Genomic DNA, 27,895 nt, shown 5'->3' with positions numbered 1-27,895 from the left:
TTTTTCTCCTTCCCCCTTGCAAGAACAAAAGCAGCACAGTGTTGCTTTTTCTCAGGTTCTGCAGCTTGGCAGAACCCAGGAATCCTGCTGTGGTGGGAGGGGAGGGAAGGCCAACAGCATTGAAATGCTGCTGCGTTACAGAGGCACCCTTTGTGACAGCTTGTGTACATCCCCTATGCATCAAAATGGTTCCAGTTCTTGGCTACAAATAGGGCTCCAGGTGGTCATGACTTGGAAAGTATCAGGGGCTCCCTATAACTCCTTATCCATGCTACCACAAAAGGGGAAGTAGAGTCACGTGTCCTTTGTGTGAGTGGTGGAATGAGTCCTGTGTCTCACCCTTCTGTAGACTAACACAATGAAGAGAGACTGTGTTTAGCAGATGAGAAACCACACACTGACCTGTGCCTACTCTCAAGCAGTTTGACGTGAAGTTTAGGTACAAAATAATCAAATCCCACCTATGAACAACAGGAATATATGCAATAAGCCTGTCAGACTTCAAGAAGCCTCTTCTGTAAACTGCCATCTGGGAAACATGCCACTCGTGTCCCCAAGGTTGGCTTCTGTTTTTAGGGGTCACCACGCCTTGTGGGGAAGAAAGAAGAGGCTTTGAACCTTTCTAAAAGTGCCATGAGCCACCAAGGTTGTCATTTCAGCCAGTGCTCCTTTTCAAGCCCCATATACAAACATGAGACAGTTGCAAAGAAAGGATGGTTGGACACTCATTTTTAGATGTGTCTCAACAAGTTAAGCTTTTTGCTTCTGTACAAAGATGCAGGTGGCTCAGTGTTACAGCTTGTCTATAGATGGAGCTTTTCTAATCTCCCATATATTATCCAAGTTAGTGTTCTCATGCCGTCTTTTGAAATGATGAGTTTCTCCTCTTGGGCTAACTGCTTTTGCACCAAGTAGCCCTTTCTTGCAATGAAGCCCCTTGGATGTGTGAGTTTGATTTTCAAACCTTGTGAGGGCAGCTTTGCTGCCAGATCTCACACGTGGACAGTGCTTCCCTGACATTTTTATTGCATATTTCACACTAGTGGACTTGGATTATTTTGTAACCAAACTGCATGAGAGTGCACACAGATTGGTGCCTGACTGCTCACCTGCCAAACACAGTCTCTCCTCATTCTATTAGTGTTAGTTGTTCCCATCGTAAATCAGCTCTTTATTTTACAGTTTGTAAACCTGTATTGTGTCTAAAGATACTTGCTTACGAAGAAGCAAACAGCTTTATGAACTTGGGAAACTTTTAGAAACAAATAATTAAATTAGTGCAGTCTCCTGTGGACAATTCCCTTTTTTATGTATAACAATGATTTATATTGATTTAACAAGGTGATTACTTTCTGGCTTAAATAAATAGATTTCTGAAACACTTGGAAACAAAGATACCCCCAAAGAGAGATGAACATCGTGTTCCACACTGGTTGCAGGTCACACTAACTTTTCAAAACAGTCAATAGTTAATATGTTAAGTTTGTGAGGCAGAGAATAAATGACTAAAAAAAATCCTAAAAATGCATGCAGGTTTTACTTCAGATTTAACATAAATTTAGTTGAATTGATGCTCTGTTACAGTAATTTACAGTAGTTCAGTAATATTCAATACCTCTGAATATCAAAACCACTTGGTTAATGCATGTAATTTCCCTGTTACTTACTGTACCTTAAGCATTTTCTTTCTGTCAGCTCACCTGGTGTTTTTTTAACAGCCTAAAATCCACACAACAGGTAAAATAATGGTGAGATCTGTAATCTAATTTCTTGCCTGTGTACATACTTTTAGATACCAGGTCCTATGGAGCTTCCAACTTTTGTTGCTATTAATTTGTACATGCTACATAAACCGACCAGACTGGATCCCCAGGGAAAGATTAAATCACTGTCCTGTTATTTAGGGAATAGGAGCTTAACTCTCAGCTATTCATCTGATTTATTACTCTGTATTCATAATCTTACTGTCCTTGGCTCAGCTCATTGTCTGTAAAAGGGATAGCAAATTTGTTTGATTTTTTTTCCTGAATTTATTTTGATTTTTAGTTGTCATTATAAGCATTGTAGGGCTGGACTATCTTTCAGTATAAATATGGCAGTGGTAAGGGCAGCCTAATCAACAGCATGGGATGAATCCCTTTCAAGGGGAAAGAGGAGACTGATTTTCCTATACTGTGAATGAATTTTCCAGCCATTAGGCTGTGATCATAAGGAAGTGTAAAGGCACTACCTGCTTTCTTACGCCATCTGTTTGAGGAAAAAAAGGATGAAGAGAGGCAATTTTTAGCCCTTTCTTAGTTGATGACTTCTGAAAGTTTTTCAGTGAAAGTGTGGCCACTTCTGCAGATGTCACATTTTCCATACCAACAGGCTGGAAACTCTAAGACACAAGTGGTTTCTTCAGGAGAGATCTCTCTTTGGATTCCAAATGACAGCCTCTAAGAAAACTGTCTAGTGAAGGGAGAAAGGGTTTTCAGATATATCTTGTCACTATTTTATGATGGTTAGCTGGGACTGATGCCCGCAAACATGCTATTACTCTGGTTTCAGCACTCCCCGTGTACTCTACTGAGAACACTTAACTGGTTTAAGTTTCAAGCATGAGCAAGTTGGGTCTGGAAAACCCAATTTGAGGTTCCTATATCTTTTTGAGTTTGTTTTCAGCATGACTTACTGTGCTCAAGAAAGATTTCGGCAGAGGAAGGAGCTGAACCGTGGTAGACAGAGTGTGAGATGTGTTTAACCAGCAGACAGTCCTTCCTGCCCTGTCCTGGTAGGTGGTGCTTGGATCAAAAAGTGGAAATATTGTAAGGGAAACTGGCTGATTCCCTTCACAACTATTTTGCAGGTACCTTAAGTGTTTGTTGGAAATTACAAGGGATTTGGTGGTGGTTTGGTTAGTTGGTTGGTTGGTTTTGTTGTTGTTATTTGATATGCTTACACGGTCTTGCTGTGTCTAGAACTCCTCCCTAATAACCTGTGAACACTGTGGCCAATTTCAGCAAAATTTGAGGGAGGCAGAAATTACAGAGTTTCCATCAGGGAGACAGAAGTAGGTACTCAGGGAGTGGGAACAGACACTTTGCTAATTCTCCTCCTGCAGGAAAGGCTCCCGCATAAATCCATCCCTTAATTAACATCAGAAACATTCTAAAATGTTTTCATTTCCATATTGGAGAACTGCAGAGCTGTAGGAAACAGGACTCTGTTGGTTCAGCTGCTTGTAGAAATACATGTTTTCTCAGTAAAGTGTTTTTTTATTTGGCTGTTAATGGAACTCCAGTGAAGCTTACTGTTTGCCTTTAGTCCTCAGAGTAAAAGCCAAGATTTTTAAGAAGTGCAACTTGAGACAACTAAAGAGAGATGTTTTTCAGGAAGCTCTAAACATTCCCTCTCCCCCCCCCGCCTCTTGGAACACTGACTTTTTAAGCTGTCGGCCAGAATTTCAAATCTCCTTTCACTCATTTGGTCAAAGCTGCCAATATTTTATTTAGGGTCAGGCTCTGAGGGTGAACAGTCTGATTAGATACACTAAACTCCTAAAACATAAGATGTTCTACGGGGCTTATTTAGTTCAGGGGAAATGTTTCTGAATCTGTTTTCCTTTAATTTGTGCTCCAATTTTCTGGATTCCTTTGGGCCAGAAATATTGAAACAGCCTGTTTTATATTGGAATAGTGCTTGAAGTGCTGGGTAGGAATAGGTGCTGCAGAGAGACAAAGCAATGAAAATGGACAACAGTGGAGGGAAAATTTGAATGTATTGAACCTGTCAGAGAACTTGGTTCAGATTGGTTTTGCATCCTGGGCAGAGATTCAGTTCTTTATGGGCAGTGTAAGCCAGTCAGCATGTGCTGGGGACTTTGACTTCCTCCTTTCTCTGTCCCAAAAAGCCAAGAATTGAATTTTTTCCAGTATCTTTAGTATTCATCAAGCCATGTCCTGGATACAACTCTGAGCTACAACCAGTGTGTTCAGAGTGCAGGCTGTGAGCTGCAGAACAATTCTGAAACATTCTTTAGAAAGCCTGGGGAATGATTGCTGGAAAAGCCAGCCACATCCCTTTTTTCCAACCTCGTTCTCTTAAAATTATCAACCTTCCTTTGTGTGGGGCAGTGTGTGTTCAGTAGCTACTTTTCAGTAGCTATCTTTCTCAGTAGCTATCTTTGTCAGTTATTTAAATAATGCTCTCAATCCAAGTTCTCTTTATGCTGTTAATTTGAGACCAATTCCTGCCATGGACCTGCAGACTCCTGCGGCACTGGAGCTCATGAATCAGGGCAGAGCTTTCTTTTGCTGAATTGTGACCTGATGATTAGCTTAAATAAAACATAACTGAAATCCTGCCTGACTACCAGAGTACACAGCATAGATTAAGAACCTGTAAATAGGTGACTGAGGACAAATTACTTCTTACGCACACTGGAATGTTTGATGCTCTTCCTAGAAAGTTTCTCATTATTACAGAAATCTGATACAGTGCTGTATTTTGTTTCTCCTCCTGTTTGGTTTTTTTTTGGAAGAAAAGCAGAACTGGTGTTGGACAGAAATAAAACCTCTTACTTGATGCTTCAGGTGCAGTGCTCTGAGTGAGATTATTTACAAATTTGGATTAAAATTGGCAAATAAGGAAGAATTTGTGCTGCTACAAGCCTTGAATAAGATGTTGCCAGACAGCACGGTGTATAAATACCCACCAGAATGCTTGGGCAGGGCAGTTTTAAAAGTTAGCTACATCACTGTGCCACTCAGGAGTAAGCAGTGAAATAAAATTTGAATTTCCAACTAACGACAAGCATATTCTTTCTACACACTTAACTCTGATTTATTTGGAAACTTGAATTTACACTGAAAGCAGTGTGTCTACGTGTGAAAAAGCTGGGTTTTGTAGAGCCATCAACCTTCAATCATACTATCCCACTTCACGTGAAAGGGATGTAGAATAATATGGATAATTAAAGACAACAAAAAAAAGCAATCAATTTTTATCCCTTTGCATTGAGTTTTACTAGATATATTGCATTTTTCCCTTAGTCAAAGGTAGGTTTTAACTCTCAGTTTTGCTTTTGGATTAAATCAGTGAATTTATTTGCAGATTACAGAAAATAATATAATTTTGATTATGGTCATTATAAGTAAATTGTCGTTTAGATTCTAGGAAAAGAAAACGGCAGGATAAACCTTGAGAGCTCACCTTTTCTGTCTTTATGCAATAGATAAGTTGGTGTTTAGAGAACTTCCTGATAATAGAGGAATCAGAATGGAATTATTTACCACAGTTCAGATACAAGCTCTGAGAACAGACAAAGTTCACAGGCAAAGTTTCAAGCAATGCCTGTCCAGTTCTACCCCTCCAAATTCTCCAATCCACACTCTGCCAGCTGCTTCTGCCCAGGGGCAGCCCCCCTGAATGTGCAGCTGCCACCCTGAGCCATGGGTTTAGTATCCAGATGTGTTCCCATGAGCTGCAGTCAGCACTGCTGTTTCCTCCAGCCATTCCAGCTGATTTTCCACGTTGGTATAAACGAGACCCCCTAAGGCAGACAAGGTCAATGTAGCATCCATTTATCTTGTACAGGTGAGATGAGTCTATCCCTTGGACATCATCTGGAAAACTTCTCTAGCAAGTTGTGTTGCAAAGTTATTTACTAAAATCTTATATACTGACTAACAACACACCGTGGTGGCATCATATGAGCCAGGAAATTAACAGCATGAAAGATACTTTTTATTTATAGCTTTTAGCCTTATTTATAGCTCCCTCTCCTTCTGTATTTTCTTTAACTTTTCCTGGTAACTGTATTTGATATTATTCCCCAGAAAGTGATATCAATGCCCTATATTAACTTACATGGGAGAGAATGTCACAGTCTTTGTTATACTTTGTGTGTTCCTGCAGAGCTAAACTGAAAAGAGTAGAGGGAGGGGGGAACCCTGGTATTTGGAAACATTTTGTGAATGTTTCTGTGCTGCCAAAACAGACAGATAGCTTTCGTGCTCAGACACAAAGTTATGGGGTGGGGCAGGCAGAAGGGATTAATTTTGTTTCCATATGAATAAGTAAGGGGTTTTTTGGTATTATTTGCTATAATCCCATTAGCAAAATGGACAACCCTAGCACAGTTTGGTAGCCTGTCTCTCCCTGCTGAAGCAGAGACCAGGCCCTTAAGGTGTGGTGAGAAGCGCGTGGGTGATAAACCAGAATGTGGGAGAAAAATTAATGTCAGTGCTCAAGAGACAATAACTTTCATAATGTTGCCAGTAAAGTTTTCAAATTGGAATTTTTTCCCTTAAAGTCCCAGCATGTGGCTGCATGAGGGTCTGATGTAAGAAAAGAAAAAAGTATTTTCAGGTGCTATAACTGCAGAGGAAAACTGAAATACCAATTTGCAATGGGAAGTTCTCAGACAATGATTCTTTTATCCTTGGAATTGTCAGTCATCTTGCAAGTGTTTTAGACCTTGGATCAACTTGTAAAAGATGCTGATTATAATAGCTGCTACATTGACTTTTTTTTCTTTGCTTAGTCCAAATAAAAATTCTAAATGGCATGAGTATAGCAGCATTCATCCAGAAAGTGCAGGATTTCATTTCACTTCCCACATAAATAGCCAGCCAGGATGCCCAGCAGAGACAGAGTGCGGGGGGACTGACATCAGCAAAATGTGTTGGGAGCAGGGGAAAACCTCCTAAAAAAAAAGAGGGCAGAATGAAAGAAAAAAGAAAAAGAAAAAAAATTTACATTTAAGCTGCCAGAAGCAGGCAAAGGCTCCCAGAGCAAATCTGCACACAAGACATCCTGGGAACTGTAGTGGTGATAAATAGTGGAATGTTTCCCACTGTCCAGCAGACCCGCATTTGCCACTCTCCTAAGAAGATAACTGGCTGTTGAATTGTGATGACAACACAGGGTGCCCATAAAAAAGTGATCTTAGTGTAATCTCACAGCATTTCCAATCCTACTGAAGCCAGGGCTCTGCAGACACCTTTGTTTTCACGTATATGTGCTCTTTTCCATCCTATTTGCTTCCAAGTATCTGTCAGCTCTAAGAGAACGGCACCTCTGGCTCCACTGTCTTATGTCCAGAAATCCATGCAGAGTGATGTTTGTTTGTGTTGGGGACCACTGACACTGATCCCCAGGGGAGTAGCAGCCTGGCTGGAGCCTGTGTTTGTCCACACCCTGATCTCTGGAAGCTTACACTGTGGATTGATGTGCATCCCACAGCACTGTCTTACCTCGTGTGCTCAAACCAGGTGTGCACTTCCAGAGCAGTAGAGCTTGTCCTTTCCAGATCGACAAATGTGTACAATCCTCTGTGAAGACACTGAAGATTTGTGTTCACTCCTGTTCCTGCTTCAAGCATCCAACAGGGCCTTGGATAAATTGCTTTATCTCTGCATCAGTTCTTCATCTTAAAGGAATACTTGATTATTCCCACTGGAACGTACACAGCTCCCTGAGAGAAAGGATGTGCCTGTGTGCCTCGTATAGCAAGTCTCCAATTTGGGCAGCAGCCTGTAGCTGTCACTGCATTACAGACAAAGAGCAGCTGGAAGAGGAGAAGGCCACTCATTAGCAGGAGAGAAGAACTGAAATTTGAATGCGAGTAAGTTAAAAAGCATCCAAAATTAATGGAACATTTGAGTTTTCAGATTTGCTTTAGAGTTGTGTAATAAAAAATGTCAGGACATTGCCGAGGAGCTTTCACAACTGTTTTTGACTTTTAGGTGCCTTTTTTTGGTGGTACTTATGCCTGGAGCAGTTCCAACCCCTAATTGCTTGTTTATCAATCCATTTCACCCTCCCACGCACACACTTGTAGCAACACAACACTTTCTGGGATGCACTGTGAGATAAGGAGTAGACATGTCTGAAAACTTCCTCTCTCTCCCACTTGCCCCAGTTGATTTTCACTTCCATGGAAGTGCCATGTTTCTGAGCACAGTTCCACAAGCAGTGCAGAAGCAGGCATGGATGCTGGTCAGCTGGAATTTCCTTACACTGTGTTGCCACAAGAGCATGGGACCATATCACATTCTCATTAGCTCAGTCAGAAAGGCTTTCAGAGAAAACCAAACCTACCTAGACAAGGTCGGGACCTGTGTTGTAAAATATACAGCAGTTATGAAAAGATTCAGGGAATATTCTATTATCAGAGAGAAATCATTGTTTGAGTAGATCAAAGGAGAAATCTCAGTGCCTCGGGGTTATTTACATGTTGTGTTTGATCCTGCTGTCACTTTGCTCTTCCTCTGAGCAGCACCAGGAATTGATTATTGTCAGGGGATGGAAAAGGGAAGGTTAGAGACAGGAACTATTTTTACTTGGCAGTTCTTCAGGTTAATTACAAAACTCAAGAAGTGACTACACAACGGCTTATAAAATAGAAGTGTGCAGGATCAAAAATGCATTCTTCAGAAATCTGATAACTTCACTTGTTTTCAAATATGCCATTCTTGATGATGTTTGGTCAAAATGGTTTAGAAGAGAGTAATGATTTTTTGTTTGGTTGGGGTTTTTTTCAGAGTGAGGTTTGTGTAAGCTATTTTTGTCAAATGGCTTACTACTGCCACCACAAAAATGGTAATTCTTTATAAAAAAGGAGCAGGCAGAACAGGCTAAAAATGAGCATGAAGAAAAGCAGATAGTGTTGAAGGCTATTCTAGACCAAGTTTCTGTGAACTTCATTGTTCAGGGATAAACTGTTTTTGCTTTCAATTAAATCCTGTTTATTTAAACAGTTATAGCTTCAAGAGTTGCATAGAGTTGCAGATGGTTCATTCTCCTTTCTTCTCATCTTTATGAACCGCTCTGCAGTTTCTCTTAAAGCTCCTCAGACCTACAGTGCCTATTCTAAGACAGAGGTTTTAAGTGAGTGTTAAAAAGGGATGCTGGAACTGAGGGCAAGAAGAGAAGAACATGAGGAGAACATGCACTTCTCTGGAGAAACACTGGGGCACTTGCTGCTGGGAAGATTCAAAGCTGCCATAACTTATGGTGAACAGCTAAAGGGATAAATATATGTGTGTGTGTGTGTGTGTGCATTACTACCACTGACAGGACCATGATCAGTTTTCCAAGTTCTTCTATATTATTTTATAGCTTTCCTGAAAAACAGAAGCCAGCTTTTCATTTGTCCTTGGAAAACCCTAAAGAATGTGTTGTTATCATTACTTCAGTAAGCTTTGTAGGATGGAGGGATTTTACTCCTGTGAGTAAAGAATTATGCATAGCTTCCAGTGTTACTGTAGCTGAGAATCTTCTTCCTCATCTTAAACTTAAAGATTATAGTGAAAGCAATGAGGTGGGAGATGTCCTTAGACATACAGAAAAGGAAACCTGGAAAAGTGTGTGGAAGGCATGAGGGTTGGGGTCATTGTATGGAATAGAACACCAATTATTGTTTTATAAGGCATCAGTATTGGAGATGGGCAAAAGGTCTTGAGGCAGAACCTTCAACTTGAAAGTTTTATTTTACTTTTTCAATTCCAACACAAAGTTCAAGCCAAGTTCACTGAAGTTTGTGAACCCTTCAGCAGCAGTTGGCGAAGTTACAAGCAAGCCTGAAATGGTGTGTGGTTTGGGTGCAAATCAGGATGGGTTTGATCCCAAGCCACTTGAAACACAGCACTTTTTGGCAGTGTGTAGCTTTGTGTTTGAGCCTTCCAGCCCAGATCTGGACTCACCCAGAGGGAAGCTGTGGCTTAAAGCCCCGTGAATGGTGCCTGCTGTACTTGGCACTGGTTTTTCATGGAAATGGTGAGTGTTGTGTACTTGTCCTGGATAGATGGCTTAGGTTCCACCTCAGCTGCAGGGTCATTATACACACATCCATATGTCTGAACTTCAAAGGTGATGAGATAACATGTGAGTTTCCTCCAGTTTTCCACAAGGAGTTTTCTTCAGAACAGACTCACTCCTGGAGCTACACTAAGGCTCTGGAGAAAGCCAGAGTAATTCCATTGGCACTCTTCCTCAGCATTACTTCTGGTTTAATTACTCTAAAGGAATTCTTAAAAAGTTAATCCATAAAGACTTTTTGACCTCTAAAGTAGATTCCTTCACATGAATCTAGAATGTTTCTCAGTTCTGTTCTGTGTAGTGCAAGGTCTGGGGAAAATTTGCAGAAGCCAAAGTTGGTTCCTGCAGGTCTCATGGATTTTTTTGTGGCCCCTGCCACGATGGCAGGATAAAACCTTTGGTAATCCAAAATAACCAAATGGTGGTCCTGTCTGTGTTAAAGACTTTGACATCTGTGGACTTGAATAGCTAGGTAAGATGTTATTAATAGTTATTAATATAATAATTGTTATAAGTGCTGAGAGGACTTTTACAAAAGCTATTATGGAGTGACTGTATTTTGTTGGCAAGTAGTGATATATTATTTTGTGACATTGGGTATTCTTTCCTTCTTGTTACACTGAATTTAACAACTTTGAATCTCCAGCTGAGCAAGTCTCCAAACTTTCTGAATTAGCAGTGACTAAGAAAATGTGTATGTCCAGCCCTTTCTGGAGGAAGGTGCTACTGTTTAATTGTAAATACTCATCTGAGAACACTTTTCAAGTGACACAAGACTGATGGGTTTTATCTTTATGTAACAAGTGTTTAGAAAAGAACTGCCTGAAGTTTTCCTTTTATGGTCTCTAGGACAGGAGTAATTGACAATAACAGAGGAAAACTTTGGATATGTAGTAAATTTTTTAGAAAGTGGAATTGCACAGTTTGGAAGACTTTCAGTTAGCTGTTAAACTATGCAAATGCTGCCTTGATGTATGCACTTTGAAAGTGTTTTGTTCCTTAGTCCACAGTGAAGTCTAGCATTTAAAACAATTTTACATTGTTATGTGCCATTTTTAGTGTATTTTGATATAGGTTGCAATCTATTACCTCCTATCACTTTTGAAAATTACTTCTATTAAAAACCAAACAAACCTAATATTGTGATTTTGCAGCAAAATATGTTATACGTGCATACAAGTAGTACAAGGGAGAATTCACCACAAAATCCTGTCTCTCCACAACCCCTCTGTTCACCCTTTCTTGCTACCTCTGTCTGTGCTCCACTTTCCAGACCAGCCTCAGCTTCCAGCCCTCCAATCCTGCCTCCCCTGCACACCTGGGTGTTGGTTATCTTAAGGATTTTTTTTTTCAAATTCTTTTCAGACGCAAATACTTTTCCACAGGGTGTGGATTACACACATTCTGGTGGCAGATTCTGGACCTCTAAAAGCAAAGTTCTCAGGAGATATGTTATATTCTGCTGGACTTAATTACATCCCAGACGGTGTTAGTACATGCTTGCAAGATAAACAGAATTTCTTCTCGGAGAATGACTTGCACCATATAGTACCAAGCACTTTAAGCTCATCTGCTAAGCAATAAAGAATTTAGGACTTGCTTATGATCTGACACCAGAATTTTCTAATGCTCAATAGTTAGGTAGTTATACCTGACATATCACTTTGAAGTCAAGGCATGGTTGGTCATTTATATAAAGGTAACATCACAGAGCTTCCAAACTGAACTGGTTTTTTAAAAAAAGTTCTTCTGAATCCCCATCCAGGCTGAGGTTTTCATGTGGTAGCACTGCATAAACATGATTACTGTTTTAAAGGGCTTGTGGAAATAACAAGTGGAAGTATTAAAGCACACAAACTAACTGGGATACGGATAGGCAGGGATTTTGCTACCGTCTTTTTTTTTTTTTGCAGTGTGTGTACATAAAGCTTCCTCTCCTACTCTTACACTGAGCTCCTCTCTAAGTAACTGTTGGGGTTTCTTTTGCTGTTTTAACTGTTAGCTTTTCCCTCTCTTCATTTAACCCACCCTCTCAGAAAGAGTCCTGAATACATAAAAAGCTTTTGCAGTGTGCCCTGAAGCATGTATACTGATGAAGCACATACAATGTAATTATGGATAGCACAATGCAGCATCATGAAGTGCCTTTGTTTACAAGTTCTCTATCATGAGAGTATAATGAACGGATTCACTGAGGAAATGCAAAAGCAGATGCCTTTGGCTGGCTCCTGTTGTTCTCTTTTTGGCAAAGACAGAGGGACGAATCTACTCTGGGACAGCCCCACTGAAGTCAGATGAGTTACACCGGGCAGAAACCAGGAACTGGAACTTTTTTCTTTTCTTCTTCTTCTTCCTTTTTTTTTTTCTTTTAAAGAACACAGTTTCAAGATCTCTTTTCCCTGACTGTCACAATTTCTCTTTCCACAGAAAGCCTATGAGAAAAGACTCTCTGCTTCAATAAAGGTAGGATATCCTTTTAGTCACAAATGTCTAATTTCCTCAGCAGTATAAGTTCTGTGTGTGTCTAACAATGTCCGTAATAATAAAATTAATATCTAACTATTTATATTTTAAAAATACTAAAAAGCTAAAATCACAGTTACTGAATGGGACAGTAAGATCAGATGGTGCTGTGGGAGGGATGGAGTGCTGACACACAGCTGTGCTGCTTCAGGTGCATGGCTTATGCTTACAGCTGGCCTAGGCCAGCATATGGTATCAGCTTGAAATGTGTACTTATACCTGCCATGGACTGAGGTGTGACACTGGGCAAAGCTTCTGAGGGCAGCTGTCTGTGAAAGCACCTCATTTCATATGTCTGTGAAACCGTTAGGGAAGGAGAACCTGTGGCAACTCCTGGTATCTGCACATTTGCAACTGATAATCTTTATAATAAGTTTATTAGGGTAAACTCAGGATTGCACTTCGTAGCACAGTGTAATAACGAAAGTTAGCAGGACTACTGCTGCTTCGTGCCTGCTTGTGCAGTGACCATACTTTGGGGTTTTTTTTTCCTCTACTGAGGGCCTGAATGGTGCCTCTCACATAAAACCTGCCATTTACAATTTGCCTTTTGCTGAGGCCTCCTTTGTGCTCACACAAGGCAGCTGGCAGGAGCGCTGACCTCCCCGGAGCAGAGCTTGCCAGCACTGGCTAATCAATATTCAGTGGAGTCGGCTGCTCATTATGAAGCCATTGATTATCTCTGGAAGGTTTCTCCCACTGTGTGTGTCACTTTTCAGTCTTCCCTTTACTCCTCTACCCCCATCCCAGGCTCTCAAGAGGACAGAGTTCTGGGGTGGAAATGAGGTTCACTTTCAGCCTCTGAATAGTTTGTCAAAACACTCTGGAAAGAAAGCGATTTCCTCACTGCCAGATTTTTGTTTATACCAGGTTTGCACTTTTAATTTCTGGGTTATTTTTAATGGTTGCAAGTTGTGGCACTTGAAGTGTTTGTTGTATTTTACTCAGACAGGTTGCATTACTTACACTGAGCCTTGGTCTCCTGTGACCAAAGGAAAAAACCCACATCCTTTGCACAATTGTAGCTGACCTTTCTGACCTCCTGCACAGAAGGAGAGAGCCATGATTTCATATTCCATGCTATTCACAACAAATGAACAGGGAGGCTCATGGAGAAGTGAAAACATGGCACAAACCCCTGTTTGCTGGTGAGCTCTGCTCAGAGCATACCCAACTCCTCTAACACAAGAGAGGAGGCCGGAGAGGTTTGTGTGGCACAATGCCTGCCCACTACCCTGAAGAGAGTTTGGCAAAAATCATAACAGAGTCTCTCCTTTTAAATGTGAGTTGTCCACTTAAGGGTGTATTCAGTCATCAATACAGCAGTAGAGAACTGTGAGATACATATGCAAGTCTAAACAGTTGATTTTATTAGGAGTAATAGAATAGGTGCCAGATATATAGACTCATACAGAAGAGTTACTGAACCAATTGTTTGGTTAATTTGATTTGGTTACTTTGGTTGTAAATATGACATTAACAGTCACAGCAGAGATTACGGGTCGAAAAGGCAAGGTCAGAGGTCTCAGAGGAGGGGAGCACGCAGGTGGAGCTTAGAGACAGATGGGTAAAAGAAAGGCATTTGGCACAGAATAATTGTATTCCTATCTCCATGACACTACCCAGTTCAGGTCAGCACCCTCCCCAGAGAGCAGAAACTGCACTGTGTTGTGACCATCTACATTAGCAGAAGAATTGAGCTTGCACTTGATGGATAGTAATTCAGTGTCCAGCTTTCTCTTTGCAATAAGCAGACTGAAAGTCAATAGCTCTCAAGCTTTATCCTGCTTATGTCTTCTCAGCTTGGATTTAAGGCACCACTGAATCCAAGCTACAGGCTTCTGTTTGAATGGGAGTGGAGTCGACAATGCAAGTAAAAGCACAGCAGAAGTTACTAACTCAGTGAAGGTGAGCATCCTTCTCCTGCCCTTAGCACTGAGGGAGGAGCTGTTGGTGCATGGAGAGCAGACCTACTGTCTGCTTCTGATTTTATGCAAAGTGCTGTGTTACCAGAGAATGGAAAGGCAGGAAATGCGCTAATGCTCCTGTAGTGCAGGGCAGTATTCACTGTCACTGGAACAATACCCAGACCATAGCTGGTTGGCACCTTGCATTGGTGCATCTCACACTGGTCCATGATTTGTCAGGTACTGATGACTGAATCCACATCTCCAAGGGCTATTCCAGCAGCCAGCTCTGTGACCATTGCCAGCAATTTGATCCTGTCCAGTTACTAACACATACCAGAGAGACAATGACAGGGATGTCAAAAATGGCAAGCTGGCATTAACTGGGCTTTGTTTAGCCAAGGGGGTTTCCTGTCAGCTCCCTGTCTTCCTGATCAAGGCATGTGACACAATGGATCTGTCTGACTGCCAGAGAAAGTTTGTTTAAAGTGTAAGTCGGGAGTTAAAGTGGACAATGGAGACGGTTCCTCAGCTGACAGAGAGGAGCTGTCCCTGGCATAACAGCAGAGTGACTCCACACGCCATCCTCTTTGTCAGGAAGTATTTCCTTTCGGTGTCAGTTGTCAGCCCACTGGCATTAGTGGTTTTGCTACTGTCTGAAAAGAAGCTGTGTTGCTACGGAAGGGAGAGGATCCCCCAGATCCAATTTTGTAATAAGCTTGGGCCCAATGTCATTTACACCCAGTTTGTCTTCCAGCTGTCTTTAACACACTTGAGATGCACTTAAAGGATGAAGTGAGGACTAATCTTATACCTCGGTCAGAGGCATTGGTGTATTACAAAGGAAATCTTAACAGAGAGCTGCTGTTCCTATTCTTCTATTAGGCAGAACCTTCCTGTCCCATTTATATTTACATTACCCTGTAGCAATCACTGCAGTCCTAGAGGGAAATAGTGAATTTAATGTGTTTCTAGCTGTAGCTGCTGATGGACCTAAGTCAGTGTATTGGGACCACACTGCTCACTCCAATCACTAGCAAATTTTTCTGATGTAGCACAAGTATCTGTCCTCTGTATCTCCTTTCCACTTGTGCTTTGGGATGTAGTGAGTTCTGAGAGAAGCAGAATCCTCTTGGGGCTGCAGTGACAGCCAGTGGGTTAAAGAGCAGTGACATCTTTGTGAAACACTTCAAAGAGATGTAAAATGCCCCTGAAGCCAATAAAATTTAATCACAGAGTGCACTCACATTTTTCCTTCTGGATTTTTCATTAGGCTGATTATGCCTACTAGCTGGACAGGGACAGTTAACATGATAGAAAAGAAAGATCTCATAATGGTGTCCAAGTGTGTATTATTATTATGTTGAACTTGAGAATCCTGCATTTGTTTCAAGCATGGTTTTTTTGTGGAGAAAAAGTATGTGTTTCTGTCTTGGCAGCAAACATGGAAGGAGAACACTGAGATGAACTGTGCAAAGACTTTTTGTAAAATCCCATGTCAGTGTGGTCATGCAGATGAAATAACTGTAGGACTGACCTCCACAAGTGGTAGGGGCAAAGCACAGTTCATATTTGCAGTGTAGTAAATGAGGTATCCTTTGGAAGTCATGAGTGTAGAATAAAATTTTGAAAGATCAAGAAAACTTTTGTGACAATGTTATTCCTGAATTTTTTAAAAATCCCTCCCTTAAGGAACACAGATAAAAAGTCACGACTGATATTTTGGGCTAAGCAGATTCTCAGAGCAGCTGTAGGTCAGTTGCTGCAGACTTCTCAGACTGTTGTGGTGTGGGATTGAATCAGTGAGTCTTTTCATATTGGAGATACCTACAGCCACTGAACCCACATGGACCTTCTTTTATTACAGGACTCCATAGAAAACCTTAATATATTACAATCTGAAAGTAATAAAACTCCAGCATCCAGAACTGAATGTAAGGCCATGCAGACTTTTGTAGCAGGTACATGGTGTACATATGTTACATCCTGTTACACTGTACATACTCTTACACTGTTGTGTACTTACCTTTAAAAGGACTGGTCAGAAAGAATTTTCAGTAATCCTTGCTCAAAGGCAGCAGACTGTGGGAACTGTTTGTGCAAATGTCAGCATTTCCCTTTATAAATGAAATATATCTCTACTGGATAGAGGTGAGCTCTTGCCCTGCATTATCAGACACTGATTAAATACCAGTAAAACGGCTCACTGAGTAATCTGCCTTGTGTGTTTGTAGCCTGAATTGTGGTTACAAAGGTGCTACAGATCTCTCTTGCCTTCCATCTTGGAGCTGTGCCAAGTATTTTCTTCTGAGCTGAGGAAGTGCAGTGTTGGTTATTCTCTACTTCCTGTCAGTGCAAGCTCTGAAAGCAAAGATAGAATCTGTATTCATTTGTCTGCAGTTAGAACTTGCTTTCATTCTGGTACTCCAAAGGCTCTTGTAGAAAGACTACACTGGTGGTATGTGTTTCTTGGTATACGACAGGTGGAATTGTTGCCTGCAAAGGTTATTCTGCTCAGATACTTGGTCTGCAGTCAGGAGAATGAGTTTGTGTCATTGGTCAAACTGAATTTCAACATGGCATTGTAACACATCGGTATATAATAAATTCATCATTAGCTTTCTGGTAACTTGTTTCAACTTTCAGTGTAAAGCAGCACTTAGAAGATGACTATGTCCTTTGCAAAGAAGGAAAAGGGAATGATGAAAAGAAACATTTGTTACTTTGCAATTTTTTTTGGCAAAGAGAAAAAGACAAAACAGCTTGGAGGAGGTGACCTTTCAGGAGAGCATGCAGTTTATAGCGAGTCAGGACAGCATTATCTTTTCCTTTAAAATATGCCTGTACTTTTTTGTATAGAACTTTTTTTTGCATGGAACTTATCACCATGGTGTCTGAGTGCCTTCTCCATGCATTCAGTCTTCCAGTATCTTTTTGTGATGTAGCCAAAGGAGGGTGAGGGGTAGATGCAGTGAGTTATTTGCTCAAGGTCATTCAGAAAGTCTGAGGCGGAGCAAAGAGCTGAATGCAGGTAACCTAACACTCATATATTGTCTATCCTTTATTTTAGGAATGAATGAATCCCAAAGATTGAAAGCAGTCCAGAATATTATTTCCTATAGGTATTTTCAGTTTGGATTGACTCAGGCCCAGGCTTTCCCTTGGCATCCATTCGTAGTAGTAGATAAAGGCAGATGTGTTAACAGTAAGCCCCTGTTTTTACAGCATGACATCTGAGCTTGCATAGCTGCAGCCTCTTGTTTTGTTGTCACTGTTTCTATGCAGTGTCCTCTTTGCCTGCCTGGTGCACAGACTCACTTTCTATAGAAAGTGGCTTGTAAACCCCTGGGCCCATGGCCAGTCAGGGGAGCATAGAGTTTACTTCCTTCACACGTTGCTGCCCTGGCTTCCTTCAGGCATTTGTGATCTGTTCCCCCTCATTGCAGGGTATGCAAACAGGAGCTCCTGTTGTGGGTGACTCTGGCCCAGGAGCTCCTCTGGGTTCAGCGTGGGAGTGAAGTGCCACGATTTCAGTCTCCCCATCTTACATCAATGTTGACCCCTCTGTCTGTGGCTGTGCCAGGCACTATGTAAAGAGCACTGGGATGCTTGGAAAGATACTTCCTTCGTGGTAGTGCCTGCTTCTGGTGGTGGTTTTCTCACTCTCTAAAGACTGAGTACAGAGTGCAGCTTGTTCATCTTTCCATCTCAGTGTCCCTCAGTGAGTGTAAAATGCATGGCTTAAAGATCTCTCATCCCCTCAATGCTGTGCTAACCTGGAAGCCAAAACTCTTATTTCTTGTCACTTGAAGTCAGTTCCTGTCTTCTTTTGGATGACAAAGTGGAAGATCTCTGGGGAAGTTGTGGTCCCATCAGGTGTTTTACCCAATCCAGTATGATTTCAAATCAGAATTTGTCTACTGGCTTTGGATTTAGATAGCAGAGTCCATTGCAAATCAGGATGCTGGGCAGTATGACTGCACTGTGTGTGTCATCCTACTAGAATCCTATGATTTCTACCTGTTGCCTCAGTGACTCAAGATTATTAGCTTCAGTTTCCCTTTAAGAAAAGACTAAAATTGGCCTAGGGTTTGCATTCAGGGAAGTGGAGACAGTGAGGAATGAAATTCAGGAAATTTCTTGGTTAGGTGAAATTTCATACCCACTCTTAATTCCCACTTGGGGTCTCTTAGTGCAGATTCAGGATCATAATTAAGATGCTTATTCTGCAGGATATATTGCTTTTAAAGTCAAATATATGGAGCTATGAAACTATTATTTTCACCACGTTTTCCCAGAGAAACTTTTTTCTGAGACTTTATACTGTACCCAGCATGTAAAAATATATGAGGCACTTCAAATTATAATAAGGAAAACCTGGGCCTTGGAGGATGAATTGCTAAGGCAGACATTTCATATGATATTTACTTGTTTGTAGCAAGAGTACTGCAGCTACTATCTTATGTTGCAGAGAGAATGGGGAATCTGCTTTCCAGACATAGATTTACAGTCCATTAAACCCTTCTGGTGTAGTGTACAGCATGAGATATATCAGGAAACCGGGCTTAATATCACTGTCCAGATGAAAACATTTTGAAGGATAAAAAGTAATTCAGAAGTCCTCAATCTGTGTCATTGTTGAGCCGTTTTGTTACAACAATTGCTGTCACCACGTTGCAACACTGACCTGGAAGGTTCTGCTGCAATAAGACTGTACCTGGTGACCATGCTCATACTTTTTATACCTTCGGGATGTTTATTCATTCCACTCCAGTGTCTGCAGCACATCTGTGTAACAAAGAAATTCAGAATGTGGTAGTGCAGTAGACACTGCAGAAAACACGTGAAGGTGTATGAAGTTAACTCCTTCAGTCATTTGACAAAGAGAATCCCTAAGAATCCTGTGATTTCCCCTTCCCATTCTTAGTTTAAGGTATTATGTACTTAAAATGGCCACTGCCCAGCCTTTCTAACTCCCATACTAAGCACAGCACACACACTTTACAGATGGCTGTACACCACTTTCTGCTCTGTCAAACTTCCCAGTCATTGCTCGACACTCGTTGAAAGTGTTTGAGTGTACAGAGTTTCATAGTTTTTTTGTTTACTGTGTGGGGTTGGAATACTTTTTATCAAAACCTGTGTCCTGGAGGGTGTGTGTTTCTGTCCTTACAAGCCTACCAATCCATGGAAACTTAACTTCTGCTGCCATCATAGCTGTGAAAGGAATGGGTTACTGGGAGTCCTCACTATCCCAAAGTGGGCAATGGGAGAATGCAGCTGTACCCAGTATAAGAGTTAACACTCTGACTTCTGAAATGGTGAAGGACGATCTTTTGCAGTCCTGAAGAACTTAAAGAATCACTTTTTAGTAAGTTTTTAGTTTAATTCCTACAGAAATGAGGCAGTTGAGAGGTCTATGTCTGTCTGTCCCCATGCATGTACCTTTTGAAACTGCTGAGAGTTTTTAACCAAATATAAAAGAGAGTTAGAAGTATCAAAGATTCCTTCAAGTTTCATAAGAACTGGCAGTTAAGTAAACAAGGTGCTCTTACTGAGGGAACAAGCCCCAACTGGCCAGTCAGCATTTATGGGTGGGAACAGTGAATCCAGTGAGAAAGGGTATATTAGGGGACAAAGGTCCATAGGAAGCCAGGCTTCATCAGTTCTGCCTCTTGTGGAATGAACTATTGTTTAGCAGAACACAGAGATGCTGCATAGATGTGAAACCTCAGTTACAGTTTAGCTTTTGTCTTTCAGTAACAGAGTGTAATGTGTAAAGACTCTTTCAATATTTAGACAGTGGAGCTGAAAAAAACCGAGACCATTATATACAATATCTGTCAAAACTGGTGAATGGTCTGTGTTAGCCTGCCAAATGCAAATGAAGATTATCCATTCATTTAGTCCAAGAGAGAAAATGATATAACTTCTTTGGTTCAATTAGTTTACTGTAACAAATAAACAAAGAAGAGAGGACTCCAGTATGGCAAATGTTCAACTTCAGATAGCTTTAAGGGCTGTAGAAATCACACTGCCCTGATGGTAAGCCTTATTTTACATTCTTTGCTCAGACATAGTCCTTACATCTTCAGAGTGATTTATATGGTCCCTCCACAAGTAGACAGGAATTGAGACCCAAGTTTCACTTAATTGCCTTGTACTTTTAAGGCAAGGGTATACTCATCTTTGTTGGAATGTGGGTTGTTCTCAACCAGGTTGAGCTAGCTACCCAGTTTATCCTCTGTCAAAGCACTAATGCAATTTTGTACATCTCTGTCATGGAGACATTCCAGCTCTTTGTTTGCAAATGCTACTGTGCCCTCATGGATGGGAATGAAGGGATATGGGGGTGTGGAGTTGAAAGGTGTTTTCAACATGAGTCTCAAGCATTTTGCAGAAAGAGCTCACAAAGACAGGGTCGTGAGGCTCGCCTGAGGAGTTGATAAGGCTCTGGGAAAAAGATGGATAGCCTGGAGAGGAAGCAGACATGCCTCTGTGGTTGCTGGTAAGGTTGACCCTCTCACTGATGGACATAGTAGGAAACAGTTGGAATGCTCAGGGTGAGCATCTCCAAAGCAGCAGGTTGGATGCCATTGAGTGCACTGTCCTGGCTGTTCTCTGTTGCCCAGATAGGGCAGTCCCTTCTCACTGTGGGGAGTGAGCAGCAAGCTCAGGCTGTGCCAGGACAGTAGGAAATGTCCAGCAAGGTGATGGGTCCTGTTCAGCCCAGAGGTCAACGAACTGCTACAAAAGCAGACTGTCACCTAAGTGACCTGCCCCACAAGCTGGAGCTTTCTTGGCAAAGTAGCTGTGCTTCCTGGCAAAGCCTCGCATCCTCACCAGCACCATGTTACGGTTGGTCACTCAGCACAAAAACCTCTTGTACATCCTGCAGAGATTGTAGACTTTCAGTACTTACAGCTTCAAGTAGATCTCATTGGTACCCATTCACTGCAAGACTTAGTGACTTAGTTTAGAAATAAAAAATGAGAAGGTTTGCAACCTTTATTTCACAAGAATGTTGTCTTAGAAAGCTAATGGACTATGTGGGTTGAAATAGGGTTATTCCAGGAGCCTGATTTGGAGGAGTAGTTGATGTGTGGTTCATCTTTCTTTTCAAACTCTGGCGGGTTACTGCCTTCCCCCCAGCCCCAGCTCAGTCCAAAAATGTATTTCTTCAGTTGTTTTTGAAGGAAATGGAGCGGGGGCAGCTTGCCCTCTGCTGGCTGTCGGCACCCAGGCGGAGGGAACCCCTTCGGCAGCACGGCCGGGGGACCTTCGGAGCTGAACTTGTGATCTGGCTAATTCTGCTGGAATGTAAAGTGATTAGAAGCAGCATTAGAGTGTCGACATAAAAGCTCCTTCTTCAAAGTGACTGCCATAGGAAGGAGAGTAGCCTATGAACAAACCAGCCTGAGCAGTAGTGTACCCGTCCTCAGACTTGAACCGTCAGGTGTCAGCCTAGTTCTGTCTTGAGGGTTTTCAGTGCTGAGTTACACCACTTATCTTTTTCCCAACAAGCTCCCTTTCTCTGCCCCATCATGTACACAAAACTGAGGCACAGGTGCTCCCAGTGAATTCACAATACTTCATATTCCCTTGGAGAGAAAAAATAAAAGGATAGATGGGTAAGTCAGGAGTGGTCAGAACTGCTTTCTGCACCCTGAAGTGTGTTGCTATATTTCATGGGAAGGTACAGCACACACCAGCTGTGCTGTCCTCCTGCTCCCCTCACCACTTGCAGGGAAGGTGAACAAAGGTGACACAGTCCCTTCCAGGGCTCCACTGTGCTCAGGGTTATATACACCTTGTACTTCCATACCCAAACCTGTCCACCCTACAGCTTCTCTGTCCTTGTGAACTGGTTCTTCAGCCATCCTGAATTTGTTTTACTGTGTCCTTCTGTCAAAAAGAAAAGCTGTTTCCATAACCTTATATTTAATGTTTTTGTGTTGATCCTGACATTCTTTATCTAAATCCAAATAATATGCATTGCCTTTACTATTCTAATGGAAAAATACTTATCTTGGATCTTAAATGCCTAATTGCATTTGATTAAACAAAGCCTTCTTAAAATAGACCCCTGAAGGAAAAGATCCAATTGTTGGCTTGTTAAATACCAAACTAAAACAAAACCCTGAGGAAATGAAGGGGTGGCTGTCGATGGTGTTACAGTTGCATAGGACTGATGGTAAGAAAAGTGGCACATGTCCAGAAGAGGCCCACAGCAAAGAGAGGAAACCTGGCTCACATGGAGAGTGGGATATGCCACCGCAGAGACTGATTTGTATTTGCAAATGAAATTTAAGGGACAGGTGTATATATATTCTATAGTTTGAAGACTATTCATTAAATAATATGAAATAAAGTGAAGAAGAAAGTAATTATGGTGACAAGAAACAACTCAAAACACTACTGTATTCTTTCTTTAGCTCCCTGAAGACTGCAGGTCTTTGTGTTTCAATGCATGAGCTACTGTTTGGCACATTTCCTGAACCACTTTGTCTATTCACTTCTTGCTAATGTGAAAGTGCCCAGACCCCCTGGAAAGGCAGCTTTGTTGGAAACCTTTCATTATCAAGGATTAGCTGTTTGGTAAACCTGTGTCCCCTTTAACAGTCTGATGGGAAGTGGCAACTTTAGTCTGTTTTATTGCTCAGCTTGCAAACCAGGGTCTTTTGTGTTCCAGAGGACTGAAGGGAAACTGAGTCATGGCCCTTGATTCTGCTGAAAACATATGCTGGTGAAAAATATGCTTTCCTTTCTCAGTGCTCTTGCCATGTTTGTGATCTAAAGGCTTCATGTATCTGGGAATTTTGTTGATATGTTACAGAATTACATGTGTACATTTGAACAATGTTGTGTCAATGCGTAGGCACAGCTTACGTGAAACTTCCATATAATACCAGCATGAAAATCTGAAATAAAGAAACCATTAAGTGCCTTTATCATTTCACAGTGTAGTTGTAAAGCTACCTGACAAAATCTGAACATCCTCATGCCACCCCTAGTCAGGTAGAAGGCATGATAGACAAATATAGGATTTACTTTTTCACTGATAACACTTCCATATGTGTTTTAAATTTCAAGAGATTTATTGAAATCCTTTATGAAAGTAATGGAACGGAAATCCACTCTCTCTGAAAAGTGTTCCAGTACAACTTAAATCATGAAGAAATACTGCTGAAAATCATCATCAAGTCTGTGATGTCAAACAGGATTCTTTTTATCTCTCCAATAAATCTCTCTCATTGAAACTCCCACGCCACTCACACACCCAGGGATGCCCAGTGCGTGCAAATGCAAGGGACCAAAGAAAGGCAGCCCTGTAAACCATCTGGGCAAGAAAACAAAGCCCTACCCACAGCCCCAGCCAGACTTCATGTGTTTGGGGAGGGGAGTGTGGAAGCACCCAGGGAATTGTTAAAGATCCAGAGGCTGTTCAGGACCAGTGCTGTTGGGTGGGGGGTCAGCAGGTCAGTGTGGAACTGGTCATGTTCCACTAAGAGGAGGACCCAAACACATGGATTGGATTTTGTCTCCTCCTCTGTTACAGCTAATTAGGCCAAGTGCAGAGAGTGTCCCTACTGATCCAGGACATGTGTGACACAAGTGGTTCCTGCCGAGGGGAAGCAGTTCTGGGTGAGTGTTATTAGCTCTGTCTGGGCAGGAAAGGCAGTCAGGTAACTCAAGGGTGTGTGTGTGTGTGATTGAGGGAGTCATGGAAGAGTTGATATTCTAATGCAGGGTTTTGAACTCGTTATCTGCATTCAAAGGCTGCAAGAGCACTAATCATGCACATTAATGTGTGTGGTGGGAAGTAACTGAAGAGTGGCCAAGAATACAGAGGGTACTGCAGCCCACATCTCTCCCACTCCCCAAGCCCTGTCTGACCTCTTGGCTTCATGTGGCTCCCGCTGTCTGGTTGTACAGGACTGTGTGAACACATGGGGATGTGTTACTTTTTTACTGGTGATCCTCAATACTTCTTCACAGTAGGCTTTTTATGTCTCGATGCTGAAGTGGCTCCATACCATTCAAAAAGGGAGGACATGCAGTGCTACGTTTGTCTTTTTAGTGTAGCTGTGTAAGTGGGTACAGGACTTACACACAAAGCACTGTGGTGGTGCAGGGGGACAGGGCACCGTGAGGACACAGGATAGGAGCTGTGGCACTGCTAGTGACTGATGACACCAGTGGAAACCAGGCCCTTCCTCTCCAAAACTAACCACTCTCCTGCTTCTTTATTCTGGCAGTTCTTATGTCCCCCAAATAAACATGTACAATGTAACCCCCAATTTCTAAGATAAAAGGTATATCTAAGGTAAAAGACACTATATTCTTCCAACAGCCTGTGACTTGGCTAAGCAGGAGGAAGACTGGATGTGGGATAATTTTAACAGACACAAATGTCATTCCCTAGATAAAACTCTGGCCCAAGCCTCTACTCCTGCTGCTGCAAAGCCACAGACACCAAAACTGGTCCAGGTCTCAGCCCCAGCAGTTTCTCCAGGAGCCCAGCACCTCTGGCAGCACCACTCTAGCTTGACCTCACAAAGTTCTCCTGCCCCTGAGCATCTGCTCAGGGTTTGATCATCCTGATTTGGTCCCTCCTGGCTTAGGTCACAAGTGAACCGTCCACAGCCACTTTCCAGTGAAATGAAGCAGAGATGTGGAAGCCACCTGAGGCCCTCACCTGGCCTCTGCACAGCACTGAGGTTTTCCTGCCTGGAACTGTTCTGCAGAACCTCCTTCCACCAGAGGGCAGCTGGGAAAAGGAATGTGATGGGCTTGCCTGGCTCGAGATGAGACAGCAGCTAATTTGATGCTAATTATTACGGTTGTAATTTCCTCCCTAAGCAGATGCAATCCCCTTCAGCCATCTCCAATGGCGTTATGCTTAGGGAATGCTCCCCACAATAAAAGCAAAGGCTGTGTTCTTTCCCAGTTGCCCACAAGATCCATCCTCAGACAGAATCTGAGCTAGACACAATGCAATTAGTTATTTGTGTTCTTGAATTAGCAAAAGACTAAACTTTAAATACCCAATAATGCATCTGAACGATGTGTTTGCAGTCAGTTTGTCCCTAAGCTCCATTTGTTGCAGATGTGGCATGTTTTCTGCAGCCTAAGGTGGCAAGAGCAGAGGAATTCAACAGCTTTTTACAGAGAGCTCAGCACTGCATCTCCTCCCTTTATGAAAGGTGTGGAGCCGCCTTGGTGAGACATAAAAAGCTTATGACGAAAAACTACTGTAGGAAAATAAGTGACAGCTGCTACCTGGTGTAGTCGCATGTGGAGAATACAGGGAATGGAGCAAAACCACTTTTCTAAGTACTTATTTTGCCTTTTCTTGTGATAAAAGAAGGAGCTACCCAGCTATCAGACTTGGGATCCATCTGTGCTAGCATATCCCACACTCCCTGTGACCATGCTGTGTGCTTTTACTGTTACAAGTTTCAGATAATCACTGAAGACTGAGACAAAAGATTCAGTGTTTTTCAAACAGAGACAAGTGGCAGCTCTGACCACCCCCTAATGACTAATCTCAGTCTAATTGTGGTTTTTGCTTTTCATACTTCCCTTTTGCAGTTTCTTTCATTTGCTTTCCCTTTTATATATACTGTTACTTTCTCTGGGAAGAGAGATTTGCTCCTCTGTCTCATGTTGAGGCTGAATTCAGCTGAATTCAGTGAGGTCTCTACTGCACTAACAACAGTTATTTCTGTGGAAATAAATTGGACTTCAGAGAAGCTGGAGCTTAGGATGATGCTTGCAATTGAAATATTATTTAAGTATGTTCATATCTCATGTTATAAACAAGAAACTCCACCACTGTACTCATCTGTCACAAAGATAGCAAAACATTAGTTATGACAGTTCCTCTCCCTCCGAAGATATGACTCATGTTAAAGCTGACTGTTTGTTGTTATTTCCAAAGTTTTAATTAAGATTTTGCATTGAACTGAGAGGGGGTATGAACTCTCAGAGCTGAAGACATTGTGGTGCTTTTTGCCTTCTTTGGAGGTTTCCAATGGAAACTTCATGTTTTCATACACATGATCCCTTTTGGTTTATGTGGCTGTGTCTGATGATCACGACAAACATGGGAGAGAGCGGGACGGAACTTTATTTACAGATGACTGTAGGGACATGGGAAGAGTGGAGGGATGAGAAGATAAAAGAAGGAACCATGCAGAAGAAGCGAGGAATTGAGTTCCTGTGAGTTGCCAGAGCTATAAACAGCAGAAACCTCTCTCCTCCTGGAAATCCATCGTGGTACCCACATGAAGCCACAGCCTATGCAATGGTTGGCTGCTGGCAGGGGAGCATGGGCTGTGCAATTCCCCACCAGTGTGCCCTCAGTTCTCCATGGACAGAGGGATATAGAGCATTTTGGTACCTAAAGCAGTTGCTTCTTCCCTCTTCTTTGTAACCTGAACAATTATAACAATAAACCAAGTCTTGAGCGACTTTTGTCCACTCCTGTGTGAGTGAAACATGGAACTTGTGAAAATCCATTTATGTTATATAATTAAAGACTGCACTCAAATACATCATGTCACACAAGTCACCTTAATTTTGGTGATTTTTAATATTTGAGAGCCTGATATTGCAACCAGAGTGATGTTCCTTTAGCTCTATTTTCTATGAATAGTTTTCACTTAACTCGAGCAAGCTTCTTGCCCCATGGGCAGGTGGACTGAAAGAAATAGTGCTGATACCTCCTTGTTCCCTAAAGGTCAAATTGATTTTTTTTCCTTCCTTCCTGTATCTCTGCACAGGAGTGCCAAGGAAGTGCTGTAAGAAAGTCTGCTGGAGAAACAGAAGAGAGTACTTCTGAGAAGACACGGTGCCACGCTGAGGTGACAGTTGTCTCTGTTGTAGTGGGGAACGTGCTTTCGTTCATGGTACAGTCAGAAGGGCTCTTTGTCTCTGTGGGGATTGGAACTAATCATTTGTACTGCTCTACCAGCTTAAAATTCGAGCTTCTTTAAATGGCAATATTTGAGCAACACAAGAAAATGTTCCGAAAAAAATCTATTTCAACATGATCCATAGCAGGTGCCCACTTTAAAAGTCGCCATTTCAGCTTCTGAAATTTCAGAACATCCTTCAATGGAAAGCTAATTTTATAGCATAATCATTCCATCAAGCTCTGCAATACCAAATACACAATTACAAGTTCACTCACATCTCTTATGTATACTGAATTATGATAGATTTTTAATTATATGACAGTACACTCAATATCATATACAGTGTAACAGAATTTAATGATTAATTTGAAGACAATGCAACCTAAAGTTGTTCAACCCTTCCTAGGATTGTCTCCCACATATGTACAGTAAGTACAGCTCAAAAGCTCAAAGCAGCAGTGGATTATTTTTTTCATGATTATGAGCTATGGGGAACTAACTATTGTTTGAATCTGTCAAACTATGAGTTTCCAGAATTGAATCCTTTTTTCATATTAAAAGGAGTTGATCCTGGATAAGACAGTGTGTCAGACCTTGCACCTGAGCCCTGTTTGATGCTAGTTTTACTAGTTCATTTAATTAATTTTCCTGGTATTATGTAGACTTGTTTTATGAAGGTTAATAATGCTCCCAGAGCCCTCACACCTCTCAATTTAATGTGTGCCTCCACTGTCATAG

The 27,895-nt window shown here is 41.7% G+C and overlaps 1 protein-coding gene across 2 annotated transcripts in view; it reads left to right on the top strand.

Annotated features, from left to right (window-relative positions):
• The window catches only part of ARHGEF4 (Rho guanine nucleotide exchange factor 4), a 220,913-nt gene that overhangs the window by 2,225 nt on the left and 190,793 nt on the right, over positions 1–27,895 (top strand). For both annotated transcript variants that reach the window (XR_003530675.1, XM_027661803.1), the window contains 2 exons: positions 12,232–12,267; positions 27,023–27,103. The gene's annotated coding sequence lies outside the window, so the exon portion shown is untranslated. Of the gene's footprint in view, positions 1–12,231; positions 12,268–27,022; positions 27,104–27,895 lie in introns of those variants that run through there.

The sequence above is a fragment of the Corapipo altera genome, unplaced genomic scaffold (assembly GCF_003945725.1).
Source record: "Corapipo altera isolate COAL_440 unplaced genomic scaffold, ASM394572v1 175, whole genome shotgun sequence".
NCBI lineage: Eukaryota > Metazoa > Chordata > Aves > Passeriformes > Pipridae > Corapipo > Corapipo altera.
The sequence above is the reverse complement of the archived record's forward strand: the minus strand, read 5'-3'. Positions and strand labels throughout refer to the sequence as shown.